The following is a 15,492-nucleotide window of genomic DNA, read 5'->3' on the forward strand; positions in this document are numbered from 1 at the left end:
CCCATCTCTTCCTGGGAGAAAGGAAAAGATGTGGTGGAATAGAAAGGGCCCAGGAATAGGAGAGACTCTCTCGACCTGTTAATTTCACCTTTTCTCAGGATCAAACACCTTTTGAGCAGTCTTTCTGTTTTTTATCCAACCATCTGCCCATCTGTCATCTCTCCCTGTTCCATCAAGCATAAAGCATTTATTAAGCACTTAGGTTATCAGTGGGTGTTTGGGGCTGAATTGTGTCCTCCACACAACTCACAGGTGGACATCTTAACCCTTGTAGCTCAGATGGGACTGTCTTTGGAGACAGGGCCTTTAAAGAAGTAATTAAGGCAAAGTGGGGTCATATGGGTGGCCTTTAATCCAATCCTTATAAGATGAGGAGATCAGGACAGAGGCAGGTGGGGAGGGAGACCCATGCAAGAAGACGGTCACCTGCTAGCCAACAAGAGAGACCTCAGATTGAGATCAAGTCAAATCAGACACCTTAATCTTGGACTTCCAGACTCCAGAACTGTGTAAAAATACACTTCCGTTGGTTAAGCAGCCCCATCTGTGGTATTTTGTTCTGGCAGTGCTCACTGACTATTACTGTGTCTCTTCCAGGTAGTGGAGACCAATGATGCACAGATTCCTCAAGCTGCTCAGAGCCTAGCGGGGGCTGTGGAACCCCGGAGGAGCACAGGCGGAAGGAGGTAGGTGGGCAGCTCCCTTGCATCATCTATCAGAGTGGTGGTCATAGGCTGGATCCCAGCAGGATGGTGTGGCCAGGGACTGAGCACCATCCTGATGGCTTCATGAGACAGAGTGGAGTAATGTAAGGTAGCACATTCCCAAGGACATGCTTAGGGGGCTAAGTTACTGAAGCAAAGTTGATTATGGTTCTGTGACCTGAGTGTATACTCACAGGTACATGAAGCTGGGGCACATTGATTGTGTGAACACTGGTCCACATTTTTGACATCAATCACCAAGTGTTTATTAAGTAAAGAACCTTATGCTTGCTTGGAATGGGCTGACTCTGCTGTGGGAGACAGAAGGAAGAAACCAGGGCCTGGTCTTTTTTTTTTTTTAATTATAGACAATCTTTTTTTTAGAGTTTTTTAAAAATCAGTTTTTTGGCCGTACTGAGTCTTTGTTGCTGCTTGTGGGCTTTTCTCTAATTGTGGTGAGCAGGGGCTACTCTTTATTTTGGCGCGCAGGCTTCCTGCGGTGGCTTCTCCTGTTGCCAAGCATAGGCTCTAGGCTCACAGGCTTCAGTAGTTGTGGCATGTGGACTCAGTAGCTGTGTCTCACGGGCCTCGTTCCTCTGAGGCATATGGGATCTTCCCAGACAAGGGATAGAATCCATGCCCCCTGTATTAGTCAGTGGACTCCTAATCACTGGACCACCAGGGAAGTCTCCTGGGGCCTGTTCTTCTCTCAGAAGACCTGGTTCTGCCCTTGGGAACACTACTAGTCATGATAGAGGAGACTTATCCATGAGAGGGTGGGAAGAATGTTCTGGACGGTGTGTAAGTGCCCAAGTAAGCGGTTTATACCATGGCTGCCCTATGAGGTCAGAGGCAGGGAAGATCAATGTGGACTAGAGCAGTTCATTTAAGCAGCAATTAGTTATAATTAATCAATTATGTAATGGAGTAGCACTTAATTATTTACTGCCTTGTTCAGTTTTCCAACTGCTCACAAGTGTCAGCTTTGTTTCCCCAGCTGGAGCAGAACCTCCCCAAGAACAGGGACAGGCTGCTTCACTGGTGTCAGAAGGGGCTGGGGTCAGATTCTCACATCTAAGAACACTGATCTGAGGAAACGGAAAGCATGGGAACTTCAAAACAATTGCAGGACAGTGAGGAACAAATGCAGCTGAGGTGGGCGTGTGGTTTTTCAACTGAACATGAACAGAAGGCGTGCCATGGGAATGAATGGTGACAAGTAACACCCATGACAAGTCTCCAGTGTCTGAAGGGGTGTCCTCACAGCTTCCCTGACGTGAGAATACAAGTCCCACTGATGCTTCCTGAAGAGTCCTAGGCTGACCCTCTGAGCTGACACCCAGCAGGTCCATCTGGTGCTCTGAGAGTCAGTGGCTGGAAAAGGTCATACAAGCTCAGGTGGAGGACTTGAACGGATTTCATCTCACGGGCTTCTGTTGCTCTGTGTTATTCATTGGAAGCTGCCTCTTGGAAGCCAGATAGAAAATCAAGAGGAATGCAGTGAATAGCTTCTTGAAAATAAGTGTTGGGTGTCCCAGGATTTCAGGCTTATGGGAGGCACTGCTAAGCCCCAGCCATATGGCAGCCAAATGAGTCTGAAGTTCCTTAAAGGACAGATTCCTACAGTTAATGCTTAATGGAATCCTGAACTTGTACGGGAAACCAAACAGGCTAACCTCCTAAATTCAGGTTTCCCTGGCTGGCTCAGGTCTGGCTCATTTGCAGAGAACGATGGTGCCTCCTCTCCCTCCTCGGGGTCAGTGGGTGTTAATACCTGTATTCACAAATGGGGCAGAACACCCCGAGACTTGCAGACTGATTGCTTTCATTAACTTTAATTGGATTCTTTTGCACTTGGAAAGAGAAGTGTAACCAGGGTTTAATTGGAAGAGTATCTCAGACCCTGGGTGACACAGGATTGTAAACATTAAAAGTGCTACAGCTGCGTTGGTGGGAAATGTTGAAATCACTTATGTTGTTTGTAAGGACAGTTCACAGACTTAGGGATGTTGGGAAGCTCTGGGCATGTCAAATTTAAAGATTATTTTTGTGCTTGTCTAGAAAAAAAGTAATGTGAAATCAGATGTGTGCAAGTGAAGTTATTATATATACATACACACTATATTTTTTCAGGTTATTTTCCATTATATTATTACATGATATTGAATATAGTTCTCTATATTATATAGTAAATCCTTGATGCTTATCTATTTTATGTAGTTTTTAATCAATCAATTTCATACTCCTAATTTATCCCTCCTCCCCTCCCCTTCCCTTTTGGTAACCTTAAGCTTATTTTCTATGTCTCCATGTCTGTTTCTGTTTTGTGTATAGATTCATTTGCATTATTTTATAGATTCCACATTATAAGATATATCATAAAATAACTGTCTGTCTCTGTCTGACTTACTTCACTTGGTATGATGGTCTCTAGGCCCATCCATGTAGTTGCAGATGGCGTTACTTTACTCTTTTTTATGGCTGAGTAATATTCCATTGCATATGTTTACCACATCTTAAACCAATCACCTGTTGCTGAGCATTTGGGTTGTTCACGTGTAGAGATGATCTTTCTAAGAAGCTTTTTGGGACCCTGGTGTTTAACACACATCTGTTGAACAGGAGAATGCATGGCTTGATTGGTAACCCTAGGGTTTGCTCACCTCTCCATTAGCACGGTGTCACTTAGCATTCACTGCTGGCCTTAAGGAGGTGGCTGCTGGAGAGGTCAGGCCAGTGTTGGCTGGCAGCCTGCCCTGCGAGAGCCCAGAGAGTCCCATAAAATGAATTAGTGCCCAAGCCACTGCCTTAGCCCTCTGTTCCTTTCTCACAGGCCTCATCCTGAGCACTGGGCCCCAGACTGAGAAGGCATCTGTCAGCGACATTTGCCTCCCACACTCTGTCTGCATTCTGTATTCTTTCCTAGACTTTCTTTTTTCAGGACCTGCACCCAGGTTCTTTCCTCACTCTGGGGTGACAATGACTGTCCTTTCCTGAGTGTCTGAAGTGTCAGGCAGAAGCGCCAACAGTGGCATTGCTGAGCCCTGTGAGGAGGTGATGGGGTCAGTAAATCATTCCATGTGTTATCTCCTTACTGCTTCCTGGTCTAGGAGGTTCTGAGCCTCCTGCACACCCTGGATTAGATTTTCTTTCTAAAAAAATTCTTAACTTTTTTGGATTAGATTTTTTAAAGAAACGTCTGTAGGACATTTTCCCACATTCCCCTCTAGGAGCCCACTTTCATCTCCTTGCTCTCTGGTGGCTCCCCCACTGACTGGGGATGGCTAGCTGGCTGCAAGAGGGCTTGACATTCACCTTCCCGGGTAGTGATGAACTTTCCTTCTGGAGGCCAGTGCTCCTTAAGGGTGAAGCACACACACAGGTCCCTGGTGAGGAATCCGCTTCCCCGCCCCCCTCCCCCTAAAGACTGTTCTTTCTGACTTTAAAAATAGCCTTTCCTAATTCACATGAAGAGGTAAAGCATCCTCTCAGAAATTTTGTAAAAGGAGTTAACTGTTTCATCAGGACTCAGAATGGCCGCTCAGAGAGTAGAGCCTAGATAAGAAGGGAGGTCTGGCTTCCTGGGATTAGGGGAGAGTTGGTACCTGATGCTCAGCCAGGTTCTGTGGACACAGAGGCTGGCTCTCTCTGGGACTTTTCAGACTCGAGAGTGAAAGCATGTGGACAATGCCCTGATGCGTACCAGCATCCAGGCTTGATTTTGGTCCTAGTCTTGGACATCATGTTTGGGGATGGAGGACTTTCACTGTGGTCATTTCATCTGCAATGTTCCAAAGGAAGGTCAGGAGCCACATGTGGCTGATGAGCATATGACCCGTGGCTGGTACAAACTGAGACATGCATACACACCAGATTTCTAAGACTTGGTTTACAGAAAGAGTGGGAAATGTCACTTGAATAATTTTTTATGTTGATTGCATGTTGAGATGACCATATTTTAGATATACTGGGTTAAACAAAACATACTATCTTTTTAAAAAAGTTATTTTTTGACTGCACCCCGTGGCATATGGGATCTTTGTTCCTCAGCCAGGGATTGAACATGCGCCTCCTGCATTGAAAGCATGGAGTCCTAACCATGGGTCCACCAAGAAAGTCCCTAACAAAACATACTATTGAAATTAATTTCCCCTGTTTCACTTAACTTTTTTAAATGTGCGTGCTAAGTTGCTTTAGTCCTGTCTGACTCTTTGCCACCCTATGAACTGTAGCCTGCCAGGCTCCTCCAGGCACGAATACTGGAGTGGGTTGCCATGCCCTCCTCCAGAGGATCTTCCCAACCCAGGGATTGAACCCATGTCTCTTACGTTTCCTGCATTGGCAGGTAGGTTCTTTACCACTAGCACCACTTGGGAAGCCCTTTTTTAGTGTGGTTACTAGAAAATTTGAGAGTTCCTTGGACTGCAAGGAGATCCAACCAGTCCATTCTGAAGGAGATCAGCCTTGGGATTTCTTTGGAAGGAATGATGCTAAAGCTGAAACTCCAGTACTTTGGCCACCTCATGCGAAGAGTTGACTCATTGGAAAAGACTCTGATGATGGGAGGGATCAGGGGCAGGAGGAGAAGGGGACGACAGAGGATGAGATGGCTGGATGGCATCACTGACTCGTTGGACGTGAGTCTGAGTGAACTCTGGGAGTTGGTGATGGACAGGGAGGCCTGGTGTGCTGCGATTCATGGGGTCACAAAGAGTTGGACACGACTGAGCGACTGAACTGAACTGAGCTGAACACTATGGAATAGAACTAGGTAGAGTTCACAAGCCTGAGCACATACAAGTAATGCTATTTGCTGTACACTTTGGGGTCTGATTTTGCAACAGCTTCTAGTTTCTTTTTGGGGTGGAATTGATGACTCTCCTGGAAACCTCTGATGAGGTGAAATCTCTCCCTTATGGTTCCAACTTGTTCTTTGCCTTTTACTGCCACGGCTTTATTCCTCCATACTCTGTGTTTGTCTGTGCCAGAAAAGTTGTTTTAAACTTCTTGGTGTCAACAAATATGATTTTTTTAGGGATAAATGTATATTTAATTCAAATGCTTGAGTTAGATATTTTATTATTATATATTTTGTTATATATAATATTTTATTACATTTGAATTAAATGTTTCATTATTACATTGTTTATAAGCTTGTTATAATTATATACAATTCTTTATGCATTTATCCTAATGATACATTGGTTTTTAAAAAAAATTTATTTAAAAAAATTTTTGCTCTTAAACTTCCATTGACTATTTTTTATTTTTTTTATTTTATTTATTTTTTATTTTATTTTATTTTAAAACCTGAAACACTGTATTAGTTTAAGAGCAAAAAAATAAATAAACAAACAGAATGGAAAAAAAAAATTTTTTTTTGGCTGCACTACACAGCTTGTGGGATCTTAGTTCCCTGACCAGGGATTGAACTCAGGCCATGGCAGTAAAAGTGCTGAGTCCTAACCCCTGAACCACCAGGGAACTCCCTACATTGGTTTTAATAAGGAAAATTAGAAGCAGTTTAAATGTTCATCAGTAAAGGAATGTTAAAAAATGCATTACCAATTCTATGGAATACATCACATAACCATTAAAAAGTAATTAAAAATTTGTGCATTTACATTGCATGTAATTACCAGTAGGCTTCATATTATTTCAGTCAGCTTTCGCTTTCTCCTCTCTTTTACCTGTTTAATGTTTATAATTTTTAAGTTGAAGTTTTTCTTTTTTTAATAAAAGTATACATGATATATATTTAAAAATACATGTTTATATATACACTGTGAAATAATTTCTATAATCAAGCTCATTAACATATTCATCATCTCACAGTTACCTTTTTCTGAGGGTGTGATGAGAACACATGATCTACTCTCCTAGCAAATTTCCAGCATACAGTACAATGTTAACTATAGTCACTGTGTTATACATTCGATCTCTAGAACTTATTCATCCTACAAAACTGAACCTTTATATTGCTTGACCAATATCTCCCCATTTCCCTCAACTGCTACCCTTGCCCCTGGTAACCAGTATTCCACTCTCTGCTTCTGTGGATTATAATGCAGTATGTATATATACCCAGAAGGGGAACTGCTGCATCATATAGTAGTTCTATTTTTAATTTTTGAGGAACCTGCATATTATTTTCCATAATGATTGTACAAATTTACATTCCTGCCAACAGTGCACAAGGATTCTCTTTTGTCCACTTCATTGCTGACCTCTTTTGTCTTTCTGATAACTCCATCCCAACAGGTGTGATGTGATTTCTCAATATAATTTTGATTTGCATTTTCCTGATAATTATTTATATTGAGCATCTTTTTATGTATTTATTGCCTGTTTGTAAGTCTTCTTTTGAGAAATGTATACTCAGATCCTTTGCCCATTTTTAAATTGGGTTAAAATATATGAATTTTGGATATTAACCCTGTGATTTATACGAACTATATGTTTGATCATTCAGGTTACCAAAATATATTTTTCATATATATTAGATCTTCTTCCACTGTTCCTATCTCAGAGCTCCCAGAGTCTTTGGGATTTCCTAAATGATGAGAGTGATACAGATTATCTTTTGTTGTATTAATGAGGTGACTTTTGGAAAAGCAGTTAAGGATGAGGGCTGGTTGCCAGTGGAGCCAACCTTGTGATTGGAGGGTTAGAAATTTCAGCCCTTACTCCCTGACCTGGAAAGAAGAGGACCTGGAGGCTGAATCAACTGCCTATGGCCAATGAGATAAGCAGTCATGACTGTGGAATGAAGCCTCAATAAAACCCAAGAGGACAGGGTCCAGAGACCTTCCGGGTTAGCTAACATGTGGAGATCTGGGGAGAGCGGCTCACCATTTCCCCATAATTTGCCCTAGGCATCTCTTCCAGATGGCAGTTCCTGAATTGTATCCTTTTATAATAAAATGGTAATCTAGCAAGTAAAATGTTTCTCTGACTTCTGAGGTGCTCTTGCAAGTTAATTGAACCCCAGGAGGGAGTTTTAGGAACCTCTGATTTACAGCGAGTTGGTCAGAAGTACAGGTAACCACTTTGACTTTCAACTGGTGTCTGAAGTCCAAGTGAGACAATCCCACTTGTTTGTTTGCTTTTGTTGCTTGTGCGTTTGGTGTCATATTAAAAAAAAAAAAGATCATGGCCAAGACTCATGTCAAGGAGCTTTTTTCTTTTTTCTTCTAGGAGTTTTTTAGTTCCAGGTTATACATTTAAGTATTTAATCTCTGTATATGGTGTAAGATAAGATATGGTGTAAGAGTAAGATAAGAGTTTCATTTGCTTGCATGTGAACATTCAGTCTTCCCCAAATTATTTATTAGAAAATCTATCCTTTTCCAATTGTTTATTGTTTGATGCCTTTGTTGAAGATTAGTTGACTGATTGTGTAGGCGTTTATTTCTAGGTTCTAAATCCTGTTTCATTGTCCTGTGTGTCTATTTTTATGCTGGTACTATACTATTTTGATTACTGTAGTTAATTTGAAATCAGTGATACAGTCAACTTTGTTCCTCTTTCTTAAGACTGCTTTGGCTATTCAGAATCTTTTTTGGTTCTTAATGAATTTTAGGATTGCTTTTGCCCAGGGATCAAAACCAGGCCTCCCACGTTCAGGCAGATTCTTTACTGTCTGAGCCACCAGGGAAGTTTCTGTCTTTACAAAATTACTGCTGTTTTGACAGTGACTGCATTGAATCTGCCAATTATATTGGTCCTGGGTTTTTCATTTTTGGGAGATTCTAAAATACTGATTAAATCTCCTTATTTGTTGTTGGTTTGTTCAGGCTTTCTACTTTTTCTTGATTTAGTTTGATAGGTTATCTGTTTCCAGATAGTTATCACTTTGTTTTAGGTTATCCAACTTGATGTATAACTGTTCTTATAGTGTTTTATGATCCTTTTTACTACTGAGGCAGCTTTTGTAATGTCTCCTCTTTCATTTCTGATTTTCTTTGTCTTCTTTTTTTCTTATTAATTTTAATTGGAGTATAGTTGATTTACAATGTTGTGGTATTTTCAGGCATACAGCAAAGTGAAGCAGTTACTCATATACATATATCCACTCTTTTTAGAGGGTACTACATAGTATTTAGCAGAGTTCTCTGTACTATACAATTGTTGTTGCTCTTCAGCAGCTAAGTCGTGTCTGATTCTTGTGACCTCATGCACTGTAGCACATCAGGCTTCTCTGTCCTCCACTATCTCCTGGAGTTTGCTCAAATTCGTGTCCATTGAGTCAGTGATGCTATCTAACCATCTCATCCTCTGCCGCTGCCTTCTCCTCCTGCACTCAATCTTTCCCCGCATCAGGGTCCTTTCCAGTGAGACAGCTCTTTGCAGGAGGTAGCCAAAGTATTGGAACTTCAGCTTCAGCAACAGCCCTTCCAATGAATATTCAGGGTTGATTTTCTTTAGGATTGACTTGTTTGGTCTCCTTGCAGTCCAAGGGACTCTCAAGAGTTTTCTCCAGAACCAGTGCTATACAATAGGTTCTTATTAGTTATCTATTTTGCTTACAGTAGTGTGTATATGTCAATCTCAATCTCCCAATTTATTCCCCCTTTCCCCTTTGGGGCTTCCCTAGTAGCTCAGCTGGTAAAGAATCTGCCTGCAATTCAGGAGACCCTGGTTCCATTCCTGGGTCAGGAAGATCCCCTGGAGGACCGCATGGCAATGCACTCCAGTATTCTTGCCTGGAGAATTCCCATGGGTGAAGGAGCATGGTGGGCTATTGTCCATGGGGACACAAAGAGCTGGACACAAGTGAGGGTCTCAGCACAGCAGATCCCCCTTGGTAACAGTGTTTGTTTTCTATGTCTGTGACTCTATTTCTATTTTGTAAATAGGTTCATGTGTAACACTATTTTTTTAGATTCCACATTTAAGCAATATCATATGATATTTGTCTTTGACTTACTTCACTCAGTATGAGTCTGCTTTCTTTTTTCTCAGTCTAGCTAAGGGCTTTCAGTTTAGTTTTATTTTTTAAAAAAATGAAATCAGTTTTCTTTATTTTTTCCCTATTGTTTCTCTGTTTTTCTATTTGATTTGTTTCTGCTCTAATTTGTATTATTTCCTTCCTTCTTTCTAAATTTTTTTTGGCACTTAGTAGTTCTTCTTTTTCCAGTTCCTTAAGGTATAAAGTTAGATCATTTATTTAAAACCTTTTCTTTTTTTTTTTCAGATGCATTTTTTTTTTTATAAAACTTCCTTAGTACTTCTTTTACTACATGCCATGAGTTTTGGTATGTTTTTTTTTTTTTTTTTGTCTTTATTTATCTCAAGATGTTTAAAAAATTACTTTTGATTTCCTCTTTGACTCAATGGTTATTTAAGAGTGTGTTTCTGTGTATTTAAGCATTTTCCCATTTTCTCGCTGTTATTGATTTCTAGTTTTATTCCACTGTGGTCTGAAAAGGTTGGACTTATTCAATCTTCTTAAACTTGTTAAGACTTGTTTCGTGACTTAACTTATAATTTAGCTTGGAGAATGTTTTGAATGCACTTGAGAAGAATATGTATTCTGCTATTGGGTGGAAAGTTCTTAATATATCTTTTAGGTTCACTCAGTCTGTACTGCTGTGCAAATCAACTGCTTTTTTTTTTTTTAACTGATTCTCTGTCTGGGTGTTTTATCTTTTATCGCAAGTAGATATACATGTCCCCTGCTACTATTGTATTGCTGTCAATTTCTCCCTTTAGATCTGTCAGTATATGTTTTAATATTTAGGTGCTCTGATGTTGGGTGTGTATACATTTGTAATTGTTTGATCTTCCTGTTGAATTGACCTTTTTGTCACTAATGACCTTCTTCATCTCTAGACAGTTTTTGACTTAGAGTCTATTTGTTTTTCTGGCATAGGTAAACCCATCCCTGCTTTCTTTTGGTTACCATTTGCACAGAGTACCTTTTCCATCCCTTTGCTTTTAGCCTATATGTGTCCTTAAGTCTAAAGCGGGGCATTTATGGGCAACAAACTGTTAGACTTGCTCTTTTATCTATTCAGCTACTCTAAACCTTTTGATTCGGAGAAGGCAACGGCACCTCACTCCAGTACTCTTGCCTGGAAAATCCCATGGATAGAGGAGCCTGGTAGGTTGCAGTCCATGGGGTTGCAAGGAGTAGGACTTGACTGAGCGACTTCACTTTCACTTTTCACTTTCATGCATTGGAGAAGGCAATGGCAACTTACTCCAGTGTTCTTGCCTGGAGAATCCCAGGGACGGGGGAGCCTGGTGGGCTGCCATCTTTGGGGTCGCACAGAGTTGGACACGGCTGAAGCGACTTAGCAGCAGCAGCAGCAAAACTTTTGATTAGGGAGTTTAATCCATTTATGTGTAAGATAATTATTAATAGATGAGGATTAAACTATTGCTATTTCATTAATAATTTCCTGTTTTGCTCTTTTTTTTTTCCATTTTTCTTCCCTTGCTATCATCCTTTGTTATGTGATGATATCAGGGTTATATTTGGACTCTGTCATTATTGACTGCTTTTGGTTAGCTCTAGAGACACTAGTCCTGTTCAGGTGGCACTAGCCGAGTTTCCTTTTTTCCAGTAAGTGATCAGTAAAACGCCTATCATAGTGTCTGCTGTATAAGTTAGAAGTGACTTTTGACCCTCTAATTTGCTGAATCTCTTGTTTTGCTGCAGCAGAAACAAAAGTTGTGCAGTTGACCCTGAATTATTCTGGGAGGAGAGTAACTTCCATGTTGGGTGGATTTGAAAAGTTTTCTTCCATGGCACAGAAATCATTGACCCAAATACCCTTCCTGCCTCCTGGGTGGATGGGACAGGCAGTTGTCACCAAGGTATGTTTGAGGGTAATTCTGACAACCTTCCTATGAAGACCATCTTTACCATTGATTTTCTGCAAGTATCCCAGAGTCCCACAACATAGGCATTGTTTTCAGTAGAGTTGTATTTGACAGAGGTCTAAGCTAGAGGAAGTCATGAACACCTTAGTGTGATAGCTAGGTTATTGTGTTCTTTTCTCCTTCCAAGGCAACCTTCAGGGGTGTGTGTGTGTGTGTGTTTGTGTGCATGTGTGTGTGCTTAGTCGCTTAGTCCTGTCCGACTCTTTGTGACCGCACAGACTGTAGCCTGCCAGGCTCCTCTGTCCATGAAATTTTCCAGGCAAGCATACTGGAGCAGGTTGCCATTTCCTACTCCAAGGGATCTTCCCAGCCCAGGGACTGAACCCACGTCCCCTGAAACTTGCATTGGCAGGCGGATTCTTTACCACTGAGCCACCTGGAAAGCCCATACCTTTAGGATACTAAATGCTAAATATTAATAGATAAGAGAACCCTCAATATATAATTAAAAATGAAATAAGCATCCACAGTTAACCATGAAGCAAATATTTAATATAAGAAAGTGTAGGAAAACTCTTATTTCCAACCAAATGATTATTTGGATGATTTTCAAAGTATTTCAAATATCAAATTTGTTTGAACATATATTTGGTGCTTCTATTTTGTCAGTGCTTTGATTTTGGCTTAGACTGGCTAATAAATGTTTTTTCAGGGCTGTGAAGTGTGAAATGGGAGGGGGATTAAGGGAGAGAAATGTCCAGAGGAGACAGTGAGAATTTCACTGATGGTCCCAATATGGAGTCACTGGCCTTGAATTTTAGAACTCTGGGGCTGGGCTTCTGTCCCTGCACAGATAGAGGTCAGGGGAGGCAAATCCCTTGATCTAAGTTTCTATTTCTATGTTGTGTTTTGTGACCTACATTAGAGTACCTGTTACCGATATAGTGCTCATAAAGAGGGCAAATTCTCATAGTTTACCCTAACAACACACTTATTTTAGTGTGAGGAGAAAGAATACAATCTGCAGAGAGCTGGTGATACAGTCCCCTCTGAAATCCAGAGTTCCTCCTTTGGAAACATTTCCCAGAGCCCCTCCCAGTCTGTCGTGGGTACAAAGAAAGTGTATTCCAAGATACTCTTTGGACAGTGCCTGCCATATGGTGGAGACAATATGGTTTTGCTGATCAAATGAATGATTTTATCCATGATAGTCTAAAGCCATACACTTCTCAGTCACACATTGGGACTACCAAACCTTTTAATATTAGGTTAAATCTCTTCAAATGATGGTAGAGACTAAACATTTACTTATCTGTTAGATTTTTAGAGTAGCATTCTTTATTCTAAAACCTCAGGGTGCATTTGAATAAAATTACAAATAATTAAAATCTTTTAAAAAACCTTTAGCAAAAATGATATTTTATGGTTAATAAAGCTAGAATATAGGCATGATTATAATGCTATATAATCATGTATGTAATTATTACATAAATAATATATAATCATCCTAATAAACCATGCAATTTCAGCCACTTCTTCGCATGAAGCTTCTCTATTTATAGCCCTGATGTGGTTGGCAGGGGGGAAAAGATAGATTTAGGAGAGGCTTGGGGATTAAGCACAGTGTGTAACTTGGAAGGGCCTGTGGTTTACTAATTTAAGAGAATCTTCATTTGAACTGAAGAAGGAAAACTAGCTCTGAGCTCTGGGGACCCTTAAGGGAATCACCTGGATCAAGTGAGCTGGTCCTTCTCCAGCCCCCTCACAGCTACCCTGCTTCCCACTTGGGTGCTCATCCTATGATCCACTGCCCACTCCAACTACACACAGGAATGCCCTTCCTCCTCTCTGTCTTTTCATATCCAGCTTAGGTCCCTGGAGACCCTCTGCTTTCTGCCCCATGCTCTCCCATCCCCACATTGCCAGTCACTGAGCCAAGCAAACCAGTCACACATTCTGGTCATATCTGACTTTTTGCCAAATGTCTGTGGATGCCGTTCTTGCTCCTGTTTAACTTGAACTCCCCCAAGGCCAGGTCAGGGGATGGGCTCTTCTCATTTCTCTATCTCAGCCATCCCCTTGCCTGTCCTAGGTCAAAGAGGGCCTGCTAGGCTAAGCAAGGCAGGAGCTATCATCTTGGGATGAAAACACACCTGCTTCAGACAAATTACAAGTTCCTTTGAGCAGTGGTTCTCCCACTTGAGGGTCCATTACAATCATCTGCAGGGCTGGTTAAACACTGCCTTCTCTACCTTCCTCCTCTCCCCACCCCAATCCCCCCCCCCACCCCCCTGGATTTCTGATTCAGTGAGTCTGAGTCTTCCATCATTTGCACTATCAAATTCATAGTCGATAACAAGTTTTTAGGTGATGCTGGTGAGGGCACTGTACTTTGGTTTAAGGAAAGATCATATGGGCCTGTCATGGTTTTGAGACTGATGGCTTCCAACGTGAAAATGATAGTTATCTCCTATAGCTGTAAGTGCTTTACAAAATGCTTTCTTGTGAATTCTTTCATTCCAGTCCCCAGGCAAGGGACTGGATTGGTGTTGTTCCATTTCTAATCATAGAGAGGTTGAGTGATGGCCCCTTGCTGACAAGTGGGGACCTTGGGTTTGAGCCCCAGCCTCTTCCCTATACACACCAGTGCCTCCAAGCACTTTCTCTTTGGATGGAATTTGTTCTGTTGGTTTGAATCTTCAGGAACTCTTCATCCATTGATGCAGACGATGGAACAAAATGTTCACTAGCTTCCAGAAGGGCTGATTGCTCCACTAGTTCTGCAATCCCTCATCCCAGGCTCTTTCTTTGATCAATAAAGCATACTCTTCTCACATGGGAAACTGAATCGGGCAATCATCTGCAAGGTGAAACACCCTGACGTTTGGGCTTGTCTCTGGGGTAGTTAGTAGCAGATGTGATGTCAGGAAAGCAAAGAGGCCTACTGAGTTTTGCTGTTGCTCACTACTGCTTGACCAGTGACATCTCCCTGACCTCGGGTGCAGGAAGACCAAGAGCTGCCACTCAAATCAGTCCCATGAATCAAGCAGCAGCAGGTTTGTCCTTTAAATCTATACAGCCTATGCCCTCATCCAGGAAGAAGAAGTCACTGCCGTCTCCATGGGCCTTAGGTCATGGCAGGTACCTGGGAATAGATGAATTACAAGATCACTGTTCATCACAATCTAAACTTCAGTCTGTCCTCAGATAAAACCTCTTTCTTCCTAAGTACTGTTCATAAAATGTGTATCCATTTTAGTAGAGAGATAATGTATTTATGACAGATTTCTCTTTTCTGTTAGAACAGAAATGCTGTATCTTGGCAGATTGTTGCCTAGGGATTCCTCCTTATAGCTTTTCCATTGTATCCTCCCCGACTTTTCCATGGAACATTCTGAGGTGTCCAGGAAGCCTCTAGGGTCATGGTCAGCTGCCTAAGTCTTCAGCTCCTGGAGCGACACTCAGAAGAAACAGCTGAGATTTTTATGTTTTCTTTTATGGTTCTACTTTGTCTTATTTGGAAAACACTGCCAGTGAAAAGAAGAATGTCTCAGAGACAACTGTATTTTCAACAATGATTCTTATAGCACAGAAAAATCTAATCAGCAGCTTCTGTGTGAAGAGAGCTTAGGTTGAAAATAATTTGAAAAGCGGGAGCCCAGGCTGAGCCTTCTGCTTTGGAGGGGACGTGTGCATTGTTTCCTGGGCATTGATCATTTTTGAGGACTCGGTGGTTTTAATTGTCACGGTCACACTGTCCCATCTTGCCTTTCATGGTGCAATGGATGCTGAGCTGTGCTGGCTTCGATGATGTCTCTTTTAGGGCTTGTTTATCCTTGGGTCTCTGCGGGGAGCTGATGATCCTTTCACGGGATGCGCATGCCTCCAGGACCGTGGCACAGGATGGACAATCGATGACCTTGTGGTCACTGCTGTCCTGCAGAGGGCGAGACTGGGG

General features: G+C 41.5%; 1 long non-coding RNA gene across 1 annotated transcript in view; it reads left to right on the forward strand.

The window, feature by feature from the left end:
* Nucleotides 1–285: 285 nt before the first annotated feature.
* LOC102390492 overlaps nt 286–15,492 on the forward strand; it is a 286,855-nt gene continuing 271,648 nt past the window's right edge. Inside the window, exons 1-2 of the long non-coding RNA XR_006543526.2 lie at nt 286–509; nt 598–686. This is a non-coding gene — a long non-coding RNA (uncharacterized LOC102390492). The remainder of the gene's footprint in view (nt 510–597; nt 687–15,492) is intronic.

This window comes from Bubalus bubalis, chromosome 12 (genome assembly GCF_019923935.1).
Source record: "Bubalus bubalis isolate 160015118507 breed Murrah chromosome 12, NDDB_SH_1, whole genome shotgun sequence".
Lineage (NCBI taxonomy): Eukaryota > Metazoa > Chordata > Mammalia > Artiodactyla > Bovidae > Bubalus > Bubalus bubalis.